At 35.8% G+C, this 20825-nt stretch overlaps 1 protein-coding gene across 2 annotated transcripts in view; it reads right to left on the reverse strand.

Annotated features, from left to right (window-relative positions):
* Positions 1-20825, reverse strand: part of LRR (capping protein regulator and myosin 1 linker 1 leucine rich repeat protein) — a 917109-nt gene that overhangs the window by 98928 nt on the left and 797356 nt on the right. The window lies entirely within an intron of this gene.

Consider the following 20825-nt stretch of genomic DNA (forward strand, 5'->3'; position numbering starts at 1 on the left):
TAGACACACTTGTCACACTTCTTCCCTCTGGCCACCTTTCATTCAGAGTCTACTGCAAACCTACACATACAGGCCAATACATACATACATACATAAAAATTCATACTACTATCCAACACAAAAACTTGAGGTCATCAGCACACCCTCAAACATAGTCCTAATAATTTTTGCTGCAATGAGCAGGTGCTGAAGAAAGAATATGAAATTATAGCTTAATATTTATAAAAAATGGCGACAACAAAAAAACAGTTCACAAGATCCTCCACAATAATATCATTAGAATGCCATAGCCATACCATTCATTATGGGAAATATCAGAAAAAAAAAAAAAATAAACACTACATAAATACAACAGTAAGGAAACCTTCAAACCTCCTGCAAAATTAAAAAGTATACTCAGCTCATCCAAAGATCCCCTTCTCTACCTTGCTCACCCAGGGATTTACAAAATTCAGTGCACACCATCCTAATAAGAAAAGACAAACATAAATGTCACATCAAATTCCTCCACTATGGTAAAACAGGCCTATCAGACCATGCACTTCAAACATGTGTGTGGTCTAATAGTGAATCAACTGGAAAGGGACAAAGTGCCTAATGCTGCACCAAAACTTGGTTTGAAAGAAAGTTCAAGAAATAGAACATTAAGAATGCTGTATTAGTTATTCTAAGAATCTGGAAGACTCGTCTGCAATTTATATAATATCCAGAATATGATGGCAGAATCCCAACACAAGATAACTTTAATATAAGAGGACTGTAGAGATGTTTAATGTAGTTCTGATATAAAAGACTTTATTTTTATTTATTTTTATTTTTTAATCATCTGTATATATTTATAATTATATGTATAAACATTTATATTTATGTATAATTTTTATTATTTTTTTCCACCCACCAGAGATCAGGCTAGGGTAAATGATTAACAAAGCATTTAGATTTATCTTACTTCTGTGTAGTGTCATGTAGCTTGTGTCCTGTGCTTATGTATGTTTTCCATGATTACCTCGATACAGAGGTCGAAACTTTGAGTGTTATTTTCATACTTATAAGTAATTACTCTAACGTATTTTTTCATCTATAATTTTCTCACAATGAATGCTGACCACTGTGTAACCTTAAAAGAATGAATACACTTTGTGATTGCCACCACAAGAGTGGCACTTGTGCCTTTGTGAGATCTGACATAGCATCCCAGAGAATGCAAATTTGGAATCTCCTGATTTTGATTATCTCCAGTTCAAGGTTTCCTTGCACTATTTAGTAATATTCATTTGTTGCAATTACCAGTCTCCAAACATTGACAACCACCCGGACATCTTTATATTATTTTCTATTAAACTTGACCATCTGCAATCAATCTATCCAAATAGTGAGGTAATTTTCCTAGGAAACCTCAATGTCTACAATTCCAACGGGCTCCCCCTTTCCAACACACCAAGAAAATTGAACAAGAAGCAAAAGTGTTTACTATAAATAATGAACCAATGCAAATCATATACCTACAAACTCCTAATAACTCTTTTCACTCTCCAAATACTCTGGATCACTTTTTGACCAGTTTTCCTTCCAGATACACTGTAGAGGTCAACACCACTCCTCTCAGTAACTCAGACTACAATCTTATACAAGTTTTTTTTCTCTCTCTCTCTCTCACAGAACATCCTTCCTCAAACCACTCCTGTCATCGTATCTTCTGGAACTGCAAGTACCAACTGGGATGACTTCCAGAATTTCAACTCCTTTCCTTGTGTGACTATTGCTTCCACTCATCCACCTAACACTTGCTTTGAAGAAGTGATAGAAATTATTGTCAGTGGCATTCATTTTTCATTCAACTCTAAATCCTCATCAATTTTCCAAGCCCTTGTTCAACAGAAAGTGTATCAAAGCAGTAAAGAAAAAAAAGTAGCTTACTGCAGGTAGCTTGCATAAAGAACTCCAGTTTCATAGTTTGCCTATGCCAAAGCATTCGATATGCCAAAACTGTCATTGGCAGAACCAAATTTTCTGCTGTTGGTCTTTATAAAAGGCCAACAGCAGAAAACTTCACTGCTGTCTAAATGGATGCCATGCCTTCCTTCTCATTTTTTTGCTAAGACTGTTGGATGCAACTTCTGCTTGCCCGCACTTCTCTTTCATCCTGATGGTACCACTATTACTTCACTCAAAGATAAAGCTGGCCTCCTGGCATCACTTTTTCCTCAAATTCCTACACAGATGACCAAAGTCCTTCATAGAAATCATATCTATGTCCAGAATCTGAACACTATATGCCTCCTGTAGTTTTTCAATAAAAACGATGTCAGAAAATTACTAAATAACTTGGGCACTAAAACGTTGAAATAAACAGGTTAGTATATCTGATAGGATATTATTATAGGCCAGGGAATGCAGAGAATACCGATTGTGGAATGTTTAGGCAAATTAGTTGGGCATGTAAAAAGATTGTGGAATTTCTGAGAGATAAGTTTCTCAAGCAGCATGTGATTGAAGCAAATAGAGGCTTTAATGTTTTGAATTTGGTGATAACTTCACAGGATGCAATTGTTAATGAAGTATTGACACTGCCGCCAGTTGGTGAGAGTGATCATGAGGTACTTGTTTGGAAAGTGATGAAACAAGAAAACGTTACTGCCAAAAAGGAATACATGTGGAAGTATAAAGCAGATGATTATAGGAAGCTCTGTAGTCAGTTAGCATCAGTATGTTGGGTAGATGAGCTGAGCAAAAAAGGATGTTGACAATGCATGGAAACTCAAAAGGCAATATCTGACAAAAGCAACATATTTATGACTGCATACCAAGTGTAAAGAGTAAATAGAGTAGGAGTGAAATGGATGAACAGTGAAATCAAGCAAGCTGTGCTGGAAAAGAAAATGTTATGGAGGAAGTACAAGACAATTGGTGGTGATCAGATCCATGGAAAGTATAAAGTGCAGGACAGAAAGGTGCAGTATGAGAGGAGACCGTCTGGTCAGGCCAAGGTTAACTCAAGGGAATTTTTCTGCTATATGACAAGCAAGAGGAAGAATAATTTTAGCAGATTAACACTGGTGGATAGTCACGGTAACAGACTAACAGCTGCAAAGGATATAGTGGAATTATTGAATATACACTTTATCAGTGTATATCATATTGGTGTAAATGATGTGGTGGAATATAGAAGAGAAGATGCCAGTATTAGGAGAATTGGAAGTGGAAGAAACAGAGGTGTATCAGATGTTGGTTGGGTTAGATGTGAATAAGGATGTGGGAATGGATGACATATCGCCATGTATTCTTAAGGAATGTGCACAACAGTTGGCTATGCCTCTTGACCTGGTTATTTAATAAAAGTCTTGCAGTGGGTAGGGTTCCTAAGGAGTGGAAAGAAGGCAAAATAGTGCCACACCACAAGCATGGTTCTAAGACAGAAGTCTCCGACTATAGGCCAGATGTATAACTGCAGTTGTGGTTAAGGTGTTGGAGTAATTGGTAAGGAATAGAATACAGGATTGGGTTGATGGACATAGCATTCTTTATGATGGTCAGCATGGATTTGTAAAGGGTAGGTCCTGTTTTAGTAATTTACTTACATTTTATTATAACGTGACAAGTGTGTTAGATAAGGGAGAATCATATACAATGATATTCTTAGACTTTGCAAAAGCATTTGATAGATTACCACATGATAAGTTGGTGTACAAACTACAGAGGATGGGAATAGATAGTATATTGGTTAGATGGATCAGAGATTGGCTCTGAACGATACCAGCAAGTTGTGTATGATGGAGCAGTGTCTCAAAAAAAAGGAGGGTAACCAGTGGCATGTCCCATGGTTCTGTTCTTGGGCTCCTGATGTTTAACTTGTTTGTAAATGATATAACATGTGGACTGGCTGGGGATCTTCAGTTATTTGATGGGAAGTTGGAATGGTATAAAGCTGATGGATTACATTTGAATGGGTTTGATGTTGGTCATTTAGAAAGGCTATTGTTTTCTGAGAAGGCACAGAAGCAAGAAGTTAATAATGATCAGAGTCTACCTGTGAAGTAGGATAGCACAAATCAACAGATTGTACTATTCTTGCTCATGATGCAAAGTTAGGAAGAATTATAAGTAGCACTGCTGATGTTAATTCCATTCAGGAAGATATGAATAGAATTTTTACTTCGACAAAAGAAAGGCGTTATAATTTTAATATCAATAGGTGCAAGGTGTTGCAATTTGGAGTTTAGAAATAGAAGGCTGTGTACTATATCGATGGTGCCATACTGCAGGAATTGGATGAGATTAGAGATTTGGGAGTGATGGTTGACAGTAAACTGAAGTTTAGAGGGCATGCTATTAGTGTTGCAAAGGTTACACATCGTAGTGCTGCTATGATAAGAAGTACTCTAACATGCAAGGATAAAGAAGTGGTTGTGCCACTGTATAAGGCACTGGTCAGACAACACTTGGACTATTTTGCTCAGATCTGGTCAGCTGGTTTTCAATGTGATGTGGGGACATTGGAGAGGGTCCAGAGACGAGTAACTAAGACAATATCAGGAGTTTGGAATGGCTATGGACAGAGGTTGAAGAAATGTGGACTGCAGTTTGTTGGATATGAGGAAGAGAAGTGATATGATAGAGTCATTTAAGTTAGTGAGAGGATTTTATCAGATTAATCCACAGGGAAAGAACCAGAGGTTGTTCTGGAAGTTGTATAAAAGTGTGGAGAGGCAGGGGTGTGAGGAGCAGATTTTTCACATGGAGAATTGTCAGTGAATGAAATACATTACCAGAATGTGTTGTTAATTCAAAGAGTGTTAAGGATTTTAAGATTCCATGTGATAAATATGTTGTCAGTTGAATGAACTTCTCATGATGTGTCTGCTGACTCCATGGTGGATGTAATAATAATACACAGTAGTATACTTAGATTTTGCAAAGGATTTTGATAGATTTCTGCATGACAATTTGATAGCCAATCTCCAATCCACTAGACTAGTCCAGTGGATTGGAGAACTGCTATCTGATAGATGTCAGCAAGCTGTGCAGGAGGAGCAATATCCAAGAGGAGCAAAGTAATTAGTGGTTGTGCCTCAGGGGTCTGTTTTAGAGCCATTGCTGTTTAACCTGCATGTTTGGGGAAGTTCTGAATAAGGACATTCAGTTGTTTTTGTGGGTGATGTAAAGCTGGGATGAACTATGAGGAGATGTTGAGGCCTTACAAGAAGACTTGAACAGACTGAGTGAATGGGTACAAGAGTGGGGATGCCAGTTCAATTTTGCAAAATGTAAGGTTTTAAAATTTGAAAAACAAAGATGGAATGTACAATTTATTCTTGGTGGGGTTATATTGTTTTAAGTGGAGCAAAAAAGAGATCTTGGAGTGATGGTGGAGAGGAATCTAAAATTTAGAGGACACGTTGCCAAAAGTGTGACGACAACACAGTGAATTCTGGCAATGATCTGACACTGACTCGTAGAAGTAATGAGATTCTGGTTCCATTGTAGAAGACCTTGATTAGGCTGCATATGGACTACTGTACACAGATTTGGTCACCTGCTTTTGAAAAGGACGAAGAGATGTTGGAAATGGTCCAGAGGCAATTTACTAATACAGTTTCTGATCTCTGGAATGTTGAATATGAAGAAAGGTTGAGAAAATGCAATTTACAGAGTGTAGTGGATAGGAGGAAGAGGGGCAATATAATAATGATGTATAAGTTGGTAAGGGGTTACTATAGAATTAACATTGAAGAGGTTTTTCATAAAATGGTGGGAGATTGAAGGAGAACAAGAGTTCATCCCTGGAAGCTGTATAAGGAGGGTGTGAGCAAAGAAGTGAGAAGAAGCTTTTTTTTTTTTTTGCATGAAGAGTTGTGAATGATTGAAATGCACTGCCTGAGAGTGTGGTGTCTATAGAGAATCTGAATGTGTTTAAGGCATGGTATGATGAGCTGTGTGTATGACAAAAGAGACCTCCTAGATGAGTCTTGACACTCCTCTTAGGATAATAATAATAATAATAATAATAATAATAATATACTCCTAATTTTTCTTTTAATCATTATGATTTTCCAACATTTTTGATAAAGGAATGTGATCAACTTCTTAATCACTTGATATTTATGAATCAGATTAATTACAAAACTTTTAACATAATTTTTTCTGCTTTTGAAATATTTTAGCATCACTCTTTGATCTAACTATAGAAATACTATAATATATTTGAATAAAGTATCAAATATCCTGTTAATTTCTTCCAAGAGAAATTTTTGACTTTTTTTTTTAGTCAAATTTTTAAAATTTTTAAAATTTTTTAAAATTAAAAAACTTTTAGAAATTTTTTAGTTTCTGCACTAAAAAAAGTGATATCTATAGATGAAGACATTTTTAGAGTTGTAATAGTTCAGCGTACTTCTAAAATAAAGCAACATTTGAACTAATAGCTTTGGAAATTTAGCAGTGGCTCCATTAAAGACCACTGATTTTAGTTATTTTTGTCAATTGCATAGCTTGCTTTGTTCTTGTATTTGTTGTAGCATATAAAAGGCATAGTATAGTTTCACCTGATCAGGAACATACTGAACTAATTTTACATGGTTGACATTTAATTCAGTATAAATATTTTGCAGTGATTGTATGGTTAAAATTTGCAACTTTTTTTTACATATTTTTAAATTTGATATGTGTGAAAGAAGCAACTTGAGAACAAAGAGTGTTAGATTTGATCATAGCATCAAGAGGAATCTGAGTTAATGACGCAACTATTTTGCCACCAGTTGGTGATGGTGATCATGCCATACTGACCTGGGACGTAGCTAACTATATGAATGTTCCAATCAGTACAAGCTATATGATGAACTAGAAATCCAGAAATTATGACAAGTTTAGGAAAATACTATCTTTGGTTCCATGGTATCAGTTCTGGAATGGGAAGGATATCAGCAATGCACAGGAAGTTTTGAAAACATGCTTAAGTGATGTGGTATCACAATGTGTCCAAAGAATTTGAACAAACAGAATGGAAGTGAAATAGATGTGCAATCTAATTAAATGAGAGATTCATAAGAAGAAGTTGATGTGGAAGGAATATCGCTAGAGTAAGAGTGACAGGAGTTATGAAATATATAAAGCTAAGGCCAGAAAAAGTGATGAGTATTCTATGGAAAGCCAAGTTGGAGTATGAAAGAAACTCACTGCATAGTCTAAATGCAACCCAAAAGAATTTCATCATTATGCTACAAGTAACAGAAACAATGAATACAGAAGAATAGCTTTACTGAATGCAGACAGTGCCCTAGTAACAGAATCAAATGAGGTAGTTGAAATAACGAGTGCACACTTCACCAAGCTCTATCAACTTGGTGTATGTAACAGAATACAGTTCTGCCATTACACTGGATGAAGAGATAGAGGTGTATGAGAAAGAGGTTCGAAAGCTATTGCATAACTTGAATAAGAATTTTCAATTGGGATAGATGGGATGTCAGCACATGTGGTAAAAGTATGTTGAACTGAACTGGGTAGTCCCTTGCCATGTTTGTATAATTTGAGTCTCAGCTCAGAAAAAACCCCACAGGAAGGGAAAGAATTAATGATAACTCCATTGTACAGGGTGGTGCAAAGATTGATGTGTTAAACACAGAAATGAGTGGACAAACAAGATATAATTGAAGGAACAGCAAGGGTTTACTAAAGGGAGGTCATGCCTGAGCAATCTGTTCATATTTTATAATAATGTTACAGCTGAGTTAGATAAGGGTAATGGATACACTACGACAATGTTAGACTTTGCTAAGGCATTAGATAAGATAAAAACATGAAAGTAGTGCATACCATACATGTGTTGCTGATAAGTCATTATTTTTTATGTAGATATTAGTGATATTGTTATATAAAATTGGTGATATTTTGTTTATTTTTTACTGTTGTTGTTGTTTACTCAACTATAATTACTTTCAGAAATGTTTTTTATTATGGCACTGATGTGTACAAGAAAAATGGTGACCAAGATATCAATGTTGACAGATACCGATGTGCAGAATTTAGTGCAATGTTTTTGTTGCCAAGAGTGAATGGTTTGTGGTACGAGAGTGAGAATGGAGAAAATATTTGTCAGAAATGTTTCGTAAGTGAGTACAAGAAATGTGAGTCATCGGGAGTAAAAGAATGAAGTGACTGATATTATGGATATAAGGCAGGATTGCAAAGTGTTGTTGAGAATGTAGCTGAAGCAGTGAATGATAGTGCACGAAATATGAATGAGAGTTTGAAGGAAGTGGTTGAAAGTAACAATGTGGATGATGAGATGCTAGCAGAAAGAAATTGTATGCTTACTTGTACTCCTTCACAGGACAAAATGTGAGCTCGAGTGACTGGAGAAACAATTGGTGTGTGTGACTGGGAAAAGCATAAAAGTGCAAGAAACTGGGAGAAAAGAGCTACTATTGTATGGGGAATCGATCAGAAGAGGTATACTTAATGAGAAAGTGACAAAAGCATGATTTCCAGCTGTGAAGATAAAGGATGTCGGTGAGGCTTTAAGTTTGCAGAAGAAAGAAGCAAACAAATTAAATATCACAGGAAGAACACCTTCTATGAGTGCTTCTCACAATTTTGTTGTTGTTTATTATACAGGAAGCTTCAAATTACTTTTATATAAAAATTAATGCTTACATGAGCATTAAACTATCACATATTCCCTTGTGGCGTGACTTGTGATGTTACTACATATATTCAATCTGCAATTCTTTAAATGCATCCTATTTTAGTGGAATTAATTTCAGAGTAGTTGTAGGTGCATAAGTGTTTGTATATGTTAATAGCTAACTGGATTGAAATATAGAAGTTATCCATGTTGGAATGAAGGCCTTCATTTCCTGCTATGTTCAAAATTCCCAAGATATGGTTTTCATAAAAGTGTAAAGGTAATCTAAGAACAGAAAACAGCTTATCATAAGTAGCTTGAGACAAAACTTCTGCTTCATTCACAGCTTACATTGAAGCTCACAAAACACAAAGTCCATCATTAACAAGGCTGATTCTGAAAGTGCTGAATACAGAAAGCTCTCCAAATGTTCCAATAGTACTCATAGCTTCTAGTCCCTAAAAGAGGCTGATCGGTTTAACTTTTGCCCATCTGTGCTATACATCTCTCTCTCTCTCACCCAAACGGTAGTATTACAACATTCATCATCATCATCACGAACCATGGGTGTCCGATGCCTCCTTCGCTATCTTCCACCTCTCTTTGTCCGGTGCACAGTGTAGCAGTTTCTGTAAACCCATTCCACACTAGTTCTTTATGTTGTCTATCCATTCTCTGTATGGTCTACCTCTTCTGTTTACACTATCCATAACATCAAACATGAATGTCTATATCTTCCGATTTTCGCTCATTCTGCAGATGTGTTCAAATAATTGCAGCTTCCGTTGTATAATCTTCTGCATTAAATTCTCCTTTGGTTGTATCTTCAAAATAGAGCTCTTCATTTGTGATTTTCTATACCCATCCTATTCTTAGAATCTATCTGTAACAAGTTCTTTCAAATGCCAAAATTCTTTTTCTTGATTTCTTATTTATTACCCATGTTTCAAATCCATATAGTACACTGTTAAAGATGCACGTGTCTAGTACTCTTAATTTCATTTGCAGGCTGATCACTTTACTTTTCCACATGTTGTCCATGGCCTTCAGATTTGTTCTTCCCTTTACAATCCTGATCTTTATTTCTTTTTTACAGTCCAAACCATATGTCATTTTACTTCTGAAATATGCAAATTGTTCTACATTTTCTATATCAATTCCATCCAATTGTATATTTTGTTTCATGTTCTTCTCACCAAATACCATTGTCTTTGTGTTTTCCGAGTTCATAACAAGTCCAAATCTCTTCCCTTCTTTATTTAACAGTTTCAATGTTTTTTGTAGTTCTCTTCGTCTTCTTCAATAATAACCATGTCATCTGTGAATCTCAGATTGTTAATTTTCATCTCATGTAATGATATTCTTTTGCATCTTCCTTCATTTTGTCCATTGCTCTTTCTAAATGTGCAATGAAAATGATTGGGGATATTGGATTCCCTGTCTGGTACCTCTGCTTGTTCTAAACCATTTCCCCAAATCCTCACCTATTCTAACTGCTGCCACTACATTCTTATAAACGTTTTTTTAATATAGCTATTAGTTTTTCTGTCAATTCCATGGGATTCCAGCACTGCTAATGTCACCAATACTGTCAAATGACTTCTGCAACATTACCTAAAAATAAAGTTCAACCTCCTGGTATCATTCTTATCATCCAACTTCTGCACAGGTGATCCAGGCAAATTACCTCCTTTACCTGGAGAACACTACATTATAAGCCTCCTGTAATCTTTGGCCAGAAAGATATCAGAAGAATACTGAACAATTTGGACACAAAAAAAAAGTTCCTAGTCCTGATGGAATCCCACCAATTGTGCTCCTAATCATCTATACGCTATATTGGATAGCATCCACCCTACATGGAATCAAGCACAAATACAGAAATTTCCAAAAAAAAAAAAAAAGAAATGATGTGTCTACCATCAAACTATCAACCTATTGCTCTCACCTTGGTATGGTCCAAAAGTAATGGAGAAGGACATCAATATTCAACTTCTTCAATACCTGGAGAACTGTCAACTAATCAGTGACCACTGATATGAATTTTGCCACTCAAGACCAAGCAAATCTCACAGCCTACACCACCTGTTTCGATATACATCATGGAAAGATTTGAAGTAGTCTGTGCTGCTGACATTTCCAAGGAATTTGATAGGGCTACTATCAAGGACTTTTCAGCAAATTGCCCTCTTAACAGACTACCTTCCTCCCTTTGTAACTGGTTTTGCTGATGACAGCACTTTCTACTTATCTTATTCATATGACAAACCTTGCAATTCTCAAACATTTCAAGCTTCAAGATCATCCACAATAAGAATCTCAAACACTGATCTCCACAACATAATTCAATGACAACAACTCAATCAGTATCAATGCTTCCAAAACACAGTTTTTTCTTTTTTGTTGAAAAAAAAACAAAAAACAATCAATCACAGTTCATATCCCTTTACTTTTGGTGATGCTCAAGTTAATACTCAGGACAAGCTCTCTGTTTTCAGACTGACTTACTCCAAGCCTTTCCTGGCATAATCATATCACTTCTGTAGTATCCTCAGCTTCCAAAAAATTTAGCATCTTCTTTTGCTCAAGAAGTTACTTTTCATCTGTCTGGTTACTTACTACATGAGATCAGTATTCCAAAGTTGGGCAGATCTCACATTTGGGGTGATGCAACTAAACAACTAAAACTTCTTTAAAATTTCTTGATGTTGCTTAGAAGACAGTGGTTCAGTTGACTGGCAGTCTCTTTTCAGCTACTGTCTCCCACACAGTTAGTTTTCATATTGTGTTTCACCTACAGATATTTCCATGGACACTGTTCAGCAGAACTACCATCCATGATGCTAAATCTGCTCAATAGTGCCCAGTTCCTGTCCCCCATTTCTGCTAAACCTGCAGCAACACACAAAAAAGCTACTTAACATCTTTTAACATTTCAACAGCTGACTCACTGAACCTGCTACTCCCAGTCATCTTTTATCCCATCTAATTCAGTTCTGTAGAACAGCCATCTCCATGAAGTATTCCTCAAGGACAAAAACTTCTAGCTCTTCCTGAGGAATGTCAATAGATTACTTTGCTCTTGACTCCAGGTCACATATGACATTTATTTCCATAAATGTCTTTCCAGCCTTGTATGTGGGAGTGATATATAAAAAAAAATCACATGCCATATTTTCAAAATTTTCAAAATAACACCCCCCCCCCACTCTTAATTTCCATAAATGATATTTTAACTCATTAGTTACAAGAATGTGTGCATATTCATTAATTACAAGAATTAGGAGAATGTGCCAAGAAATTGGTAATGTTTCTGACTAGGCTATTTAATTTAAATCTCAGCTCTGGTAAAGATCCACAGCAGTGGAAGAAAGGCAACATTAGTTCCCTTGCATAAAGGAGGCTGCAAGACAGTAATAGCAATTATATGCCAATCAGTACTTCAGAGTGGTAGTAAAAGTATTGGAAAAATTGGTGTCAAAGAGAGAATTCAGGAATGGGTGAATAAGAATATGATACTCTGTTGGGAGCAACATGGCTTTGTGATGCCTGAGTAATTGAATAACTTTTTTTATAATAAAGTGACAGTCGAGTTGGATAAAGGGAATGGCTACACGATAATACTACTAGATTTTGCAAAGGCATTTGATAGAATACTACATGGAACTCTGTTATGCAATTTGGAATAAATGGTGATGGATATGAAATTGATGAGATGGATAGAAGGTTGGCTGATGGTCAGACACCAAAAAGTAGTATATGGAGGAGCAGAATCCAGGAGAAAGCAGGTGACTGGTGGTATGCTACAGGACTTTTTTTGCTTGGACCACTACTGTTTATATTTGTATATAAATGATACAGGAAATGATTTGAAGGGAAATATTCAGTTGTTTGCTGATGCAAAAATGGGCAGAATAATCAAGGCAATGGAGAGAAAGCTTGAAGGATGATTTAAATGGGCTTACAGCATGGGCAAAAAATATGCTTAATGTAGAATGAGGAAAATTTTAAAGTGACCATGATATGCATGAATGACTGTTCACTATCTTTCGATTTGTAAAATAATGACTGTTTGAAGCATTTTAGATCTTTTTATAAGTTGTTTGTAATTGAAGATACTGTCAGCCAGTGAAAGACAGCACAACATAGAAAAAATATTTAGTTTAAAAATCTATGAGTTTAACCCATTACAACTGTTTATATAGATGAAAAATAAAAGAGATAAGGAAGTTATCATTCCACTTTATAAGGCTTTAATATGTCTACAACTGGATTACTGCTCAGGTCTGGTCACCTGGGTTTCTCAGAGATGAGGAAGTGGTGAAGAGGATCCAGATACAAATGGCCAAGATGGTGAGTGATCTGTGGATTGCTCCCTATGACAACAGACAACTGAGGGTTTATGGATTGCAAAAGTTGGTTCATGGACAAAAAAGAGGAGATATGATATAAACATTTAGGTTACTACAAGAGTTTCATGAGACTGGTGTAAAAAAAATATTTCAGCACTTGGCTATGGGGGAGTGGGCACAAAAAGAGGACATCCCTGGTAACTGAGTAACATTGAGGTCAGCAAGAGGTGATGACTAGATTTTTCACCTGCAGAGTGGTGAATGAGTGGAATTACCAGAGTCAGTTGTGAGTGCCTTGTCTGCCAGTGAGTTCAAGGACAAACACAATAGGCACTATGTGGATAGTTTGGGTCTCCCATGATGTGTCTTGGACTCAATGCAGGTGCCCATCCAATAACAATTTATTTGCTCATTGCTAACTAGCTGAGAAAGAGGTGCTTAAAAAAAAAAAAAAAAAGAATCTGTTTTGATGTAATGGAATGCCCAACACATTACATATACTATTTCAAATATAAAGGGCAAGTGGGTAACAGCAGAATGCATGTTCTACTGTTTCCACTTATAAAATATGTCACAGACTGGTTCTCGAGTGAAATCCAAAGTACCTCCCCATTGATGTCATTTACTGGAAGGTGACTACATGCAATTTTTGCAAGCAAGATCTATCCTACTACAGTATCCTTGGATCTTCATTAAGAATGAATTAATTCCTAACTTAGTTTAAAATATTAGTGCTAGAATGATGCAGTAGCCCCATGGTTAAGCACAGAATGCTGTGATATTCAGGAACAATGATTACCTTTAGGCCTTTATATAATTTATTCTAAACACGGAGAGGTGAAATCCGAAGTGGTACCAATGAAGATGTGCACGTGTGATTACGTCCTAAGCCTTCACTGCTTCTTTGATAGGTGAAGAAATTTCTTTTTAACTTTTTTTCTACCAGTTGGAACAAAAATTATGTCAGCTAAGCAGTGAAGATCATTGTTTTAAATACTGTCACTTTAGAAAAAAAGAACAGAATGATTTTTCATTCATCAGCTCAGATTTCAGTATTTTTGGTTTATAAGATTTCAATTGGATAGTATAGGATAGATTAAAAAAGGAATTCCAAGTAAGTAGAGGTGACTCTTAAAATTTAGTCCAAAAGAGAATGGTTCTATGATCTCATCTTCCAAAAATTAATTTTCCTCTTGTCAGCACTGGCAGGTAGTCTAATCTCAAAATGCCTATTATATCATTTGTATATATTAATACAGCCATCCCGCGACTTACACCCTTTCAGAGATATGTCCGTGATCCCATAAGGGAATAAATAATTATTAAAAACATCACGTAAGTCCACAGTAATAACTTTAATTAATAAATAAGGTAGATATTTCATACTAAAAATAATAATACATCTTCAGTGTTACAAACAGATAGCAATAGAATACAAGTAACGAATATTCGGTGAATCACCTATTAAAATACAATGTTGTCGCGAGCTAGGAAATGAAAGAAATTAATAAATAATTAATATTTAAGATAATTAGTTTTTTAATGATTACATAAAATAAAAGTCTCCCAGATCTTCGAGAGAGAGAGAGAGAGGCAATCATTTCGATTTAAATTCGGTCGGTGTAAAAAAGCTTCACAACTTTCTTTAAAGAGGCGTTTATATTTGACCCTGCATCTATGAAGTAGAATAGCTTTATCGCACAGGATATTATGGGTAGTGGTAATACTGTGTTGTGCTAGATCAGACTTCTGAGGTTTGTTGTAATCGATATAATATTGATGTTCTTTAATTCTTTTTTCCACAAAACAGCCAGTTTGTCCAAAATAAGAAACATCGCATTCACAAGGAATTTTGTAAACGCCAGCCAAAGACAGAGATGACAGTTTATCTTCTGTAGAAGGCAATAAGGAAGAAATTTTGTTGATAGGAATATAAGTAGGAATCAATTGGTACTATTTTAAAATTCTACCTATAGGTTCTGAGATTCCTGGAATGTAGGGGATTGGAACTCTGCGAACTGTTGAAGAAACCTTAGGTAATGGAACATAAGATTCAATTATCTGTTGGATTTGATTAGGGTGGTAATTATTAGATACCATTAACTTTTTAATGATGGAAAGTTCTTGTTGTAAGATTTCTAGAGAACAGCAAACTTTATGTGCTCTATTAATTAGAGATTTAAGAATGCCAAATTTTTGAGATGTGTGGTGAGACTTTTTATAAATGTATCTGCCAGTAAATGTGGGCTTTCAAAAGACGCTTGTAGATAAGGTATCAGAAGAAGTTCGAGTAAGCAGGATGTCGAAAAATGATAAAGTACCAGAATTTTCCTTTTCCATGGTGAATTGGATATGAGGATGAAGGCTATTTATCTGTTGTAGAAAGGTGGAAAGCTCATCTTCAGTATGTGACCAAATGGCAAAAACATCATCGACATAACGATACCAAAGAGATGGTTGAGGGTGAATGGATGAAAACATAGTCTCTTCGAATTGTTTCAAAAAATAGTTAGCCAAAGTTGGAGACAAAGGACTACCCATGGCAGTACTTTCAATCTGTTTGTAGAACTTGTTTTTCCAACTAAAATAACCTGAATGGATAACAAATTCGAAAATTTTTGCGATATCTGGAGGGTAATCTTCATATAATAAATTGACTGTGTCGGCTAATGGGATATTGGTAAACAGAGATACAATGTCAAAACTGACTAACAACTCAGACTCTTTGATTTTTAAATCCTTGATTTTTTCCAGGAAATCTGTTGAATTTTTTATGTAGGATCTTGAATGTCCAGTGAGAGCACTTAAAGAACGAGACAAGACTTTTGCAATTCGGTAAGTAGGAGAATCAATGCAATTCACGATTGGTCGCACTGGATAGCCTTCTTTATGGATTTTCGGGAGACCATATAGACGAGGAGATCTTCCAAAGTAGGTGCGTAATTTATCCACATAATTTGGGTACCAACTGATGACCTCATCAAGTAATTTATTTAATTGTTTAATCTGTGAATTTGTAGGATTATGTGTGATCTCTTTGTAGGTAGATGTGGCTTCTAAAAGAATGCATACTTTGGTCTCATAGTCAGTCTTATTCATGAATACAATAGCTTTTCCCTATCGGCCTTAGAAATAGATATATTATTATCTCTTCTTAAAGAAGTTAGACCTTTGCTTTCAGCATTTGATAAATTGCGTGGAGGTAATTTGCTTTTAAATAACGAAGTCGCAACTTCAAAACGAAGTTCTGAGATTCCTGTAATGTATTCCAGGAATCTCAGAACCTATAGGTAGAATTTTAAAAAAGTACCAATTGATTCCCACTTATATTCCTATCAACAAAATTTCTTCCTTATTGCCATCTACAAAAGATAAACTGTCATCTCTGTCTTTGGCTGGCATTTACAAAATTCCTTGTGAATGCGATGTTTCTTCTTTTGGACAAACTGGCCGTTCTGTGGAAAAAAGAATTAAAGAACATCAATATTATATCGATTACAACAAAACTCAGAGGTCTGGTCTAGCACAACACAGTATTACCACTACCCATAATATCCTGTGCGATAAAGCTATTCTACTTCATAGATGCAGGGTCAAATATAAACGCCTCTTTAAAGAAAGTTGTGAAGCTTTTTTACACTGACCAAATTTAAATCGAAATGATTGCCTCTCTCTCTCTCTCAAAGATCTGGGAGACTTTTATTTTATGTAATCATTAAAAAACTAATTATCTTAAATATTAATTATTTATTGATTTCTTTCATTTCCTAGCTCGCGACAACATTGTATTTTAATAGGTGATCCACCGAATATTCGTTACTTGTATTCTATTCCTATCGAATAACGAATTTATAACACTGAAGATGTACTATTATTTTTAGCATGAAATATCTACCTTATTTATTAATTAAAGTTTATTACTGTGGACTTACATGTTGTTTTTAATAATTATACTATGCCACAGGTCCCTCTTTTTATTTAGCAACAATGCATCATGCAACAATGCTGTGGCAACAATGCATTCAGTGGCAACCTCCCTTGGCTGTCTACACTTGGTTTCAACAGTTCCTCTTTTGGTTTTGTGTCTGAAAGATATGTTATTTGTGTATTTATCATTAATTATTTCATGATATTTTGTGCAACATGGCCCATACACGTGCTCAATTAAAAAACCTAGTGAAGAATCACAGAAAAAGAGGTGAGCAATTGATCTTGAAACGAAGTTGTAATTTATAAAGCAACATGAAGCTGGCAAGCCAGTCAGTGTGATCGCACATGACTTCGGATGGTCTCATTCTATAGTGATGACCATTTTGAAAATAAGAATAAAATCGTAGAGGCTGTGAAAGGATCTGCTTCCATTAAATTGAGGATAGTGACGAAGCATCGACAAGGTCCTATTAGTGATTGGAAAAGCTACTTCCATCATGAGAGACCTGAACCAAAAGCGCATACCCCTTAGCACTATGGCCATAACTGCTAAGGCACTAAGTCTCTTCAACATGTTGAAGGAGAAAGCAGGGCCCAATTACAACTATGAATTCAATGCTTCTTCCAGTTGGTTCAAGAGATTCAAGCAGCGTTTTGCACTGCATAATGTGAAAATGTATGGTGAATCTGCAAGTGCCGATGAAAAGGATGCCAAAGAGTTTGTGGAGAAACTGGATAAAATTATTTGCACAGCAAATATTTAATATGGATGAGACCTCCTTGTTTCAGAAAAAAATGCCCTAACAGACAATTCGTCCACAAAAAGCTAAAATCTATGCCTAGTTTCAAACCTCTTAAAGACCCTGTTAAAATTCTGTTGGGGGGGGGGGTAATGTGGCTGGATATAAACTGAAACCATTTGTGATATGGTACAGTGAGAATCCATGAGCCTTCAAAAACATTAGGAAGCATATTCTTCCAATTCATTAGTGGAGATATAAGAAGTCATGGATGACTCAAAAATTGTTTGCGGATGCCTTAATCAACTGTTATGTGAGTGAAATGGAAAGCTATTGTGCAAAAGAAAATGTAGAATTTAACTTTTATTAATTCTAGATGATGCTCCAGGTCATCCATCTTATATCGGTGATCTTCACCAAGTTCAAGGTCATGTTTCTCTCTCCAAACACTACTTCATTGATCCAGCCAATGGATCAGAGAGTTCTAGTAGTGTTTAAGGGAACTTTTTCACAAGTCATTCCTGCTAATGAAGGAAAGCATTCAATATTTATCATGCTATTAAAATTGTTGCTGTAGTTTGGGACGAAGTGATCCCTCAATGTATGAGCGGTATATGGAAAAAGACATTAAAAAGGTTTGTGCACGATTTTGGAAGTTTTGAAAAAAATGAAGACCTTTGTATATTGAGTGAAGAAATAGTGGGCTGAGCAAACAACCTGAATCTCGAAGCGAATGATGACGACATAGTTCAACTCAGAGGAAGTGCCCTTGAAGAGTTGACCAATGAAGAATTGGTCGAACTGGAGAAACAATGTGTTGCAGAAGAGGAAGAATGAGAAAAAGGAAGAGGAAAAAGAGAAACAAGGAGATGTAGTTAACCAATTCACAGTGAAGGGTCTTGCAGAAATGTTCTCTGAAGTTAGCAATGTTCTCAAAATGGTTGAAGATGGACCCCAATGTTGAAAGCTACTTATTAGTAGAAAGGAAAGTACATGATGCCTTTGCTTGCTATAAACAAATTTATGATGAAAAGAAGAAGAGGAATAAACAAAGCACATTGGACATTTTCATCAAAAAAAAAGGGTTACACCAGAAGAAACACAGCCTGATCCTTCACATAGGGAAGGTAACGAAGATGTGATTGTGGAGGAAGATTTGGGTGATTATTCTCCTGTTTTATAGTGGCAGTAATGCACAGTACGGTTTTATAATAAGGTTTAAAAATTAAAACGACAGTATACTTATTATGGTTAAGTCCCTAACCCCTATAACTCTGTTGATTTAATGTATCGACTTACGTCCTTCCTGATGGAATGGAACCCCGACGTAAGTCGAGGCATGCTGTACTTTATTTTCCTGCATGGTTGAAGGAAGAACTATTGTCTCTTGCACAGCATACAAATTGTTGACTTACTGTAAAAAAAGTTTCTAGAACTGACTTGAAAAGAAATGGACTAATAGGGCAACCTTATTTGATTCCTTTTTGAACTTTGATCAGGTATGACAAGAATCCAATGACTAAGAATCAGGTACTTGTATCAGCAGAGGCTTCTTTCATTATCGATAGCAGCCTTTTGCAACACTGATGTGTGCTGAGGATGTGGAACAACAAGGGATACCAGACACTTTCAAATTCTTGAGTAGGATCCAAGGAGAGTACAACTACTGCATGTTTTTTCATATTAACCATATGGAGCAGATCATGAGAAGATTAAACTCTACTGCTCAGCCTAGAACACCATACATACACCTGTGTATGTTTGATTATAAATACTCCTGTTTTAAATCTGTTGTTGATATCTCATTCCTGCTTTGAACCTGTTGTTGATGAGATTTTGAAATGAAAATGATTGGCTACCAATTCACTCTTAGTATGTGACTAGTAGAGAGAGAGAGAGGAATAAAAGAGAATGAAAAGAATAAAATCCCATGCTAATGGTAAAGTCTAAAGTCTTATCCATACACCATATCATTCTGAGTGATTCCCTTATCTGGCATTCTTTGGAGGCTGCAGTAACTTCTATTACAGAATGGGTCTATCGTGCACACCTTTGATATAAACAAGAATGGCATTAATATTCCAAGAATAATTTTCCAGTCTTCAAAAAGGTGTTCATAGTGTTTCTGCAAGCAGTCAAGGATGTCTTGTTCAGTGGATATGTCTCCACTATTGAATTTAGAAAAACTGTCTGTTGACTGTTATTGGAAAGTGGCATATTATTATTATTACATAACACCTCCAGGGAGTCCAATGACTCATCAAGGGAGGGCACTCTACAACTCTGTCTCCACTGCTCAATCCACCAACTGCCATAATCTACACCAACGCCATCTACCACACATAATCATCACTAGTATTTTCACAGACAATCACAAACATCCATGCCCACGGTTAGATTCGAACCTGCAGCTTTTTGGCTGGAGAGCAGATATGCTGACAACTCAGCCAACCAGGCCGGCATATACTCTATGGCACTATGAAAGTGGCATGCACTCTATGCCACTTTCAAACCACACATACAGCTAGCAACCTTAATATATTCTCATAAGGATCAGTTTCATTATCTTGCATATCCTTGAGTGTATGAAGTTCCTTGTACCTGCTACTTATCTTTCTCTGAACAGACTGGTAGATCTGTTAACAACTACCTTGAAAAAGAAAAAAATATATATATCTGCCTTGTAGATCTTAATATCTTCCCTGAATTAAAAAACAAAAAAAAAAACATCTGTGATCATATGTATGCCAAGTCAAGTCTGACAGACCATGCTCTGGATATTCCTTCATGCAGGACTGAATGGAAGACAACTGTGCTGCAGAGAAGTTGCTATAGGTCTGAGATTTTTGGAATTGGCACCAGGTAAGAAACACATTCCTAACCTAAACAAGTATGGCTGCATTAATTTCCTTAAAAAATGTAGGCCATTCTAATACTATGTTTAGTCTGACTTCTCTGAATTAACTTTGTGTGTTTATCCAGCCCCTACAGGACTCAATAAGACAGTTTCTTTTCAGTTAACTGAGTACTATGTTTTATGAAGTGGTTGTAATTTGCGCTTAAGATGCTAGTTAGAAATTAAAGCAAAATATTAGTAAGTTCAATAAATAAATTATTTATTTTCATCTGGTGTTGTTTATAATGTGAAGCACTGTGATGAACACAATGCTGATTTGTTTC

This window comes from Typopeltis vanoorti, chromosome 12 (genome assembly GCF_054136105.1).
Source record: "Typopeltis vanoorti isolate ZY-2024b chromosome 12, IOZ_Tvanoo_1.0, whole genome shotgun sequence".
NCBI lineage: Eukaryota > Metazoa > Arthropoda > Arachnida > Uropygi > Thelyphonidae > Typopeltis > Typopeltis vanoorti.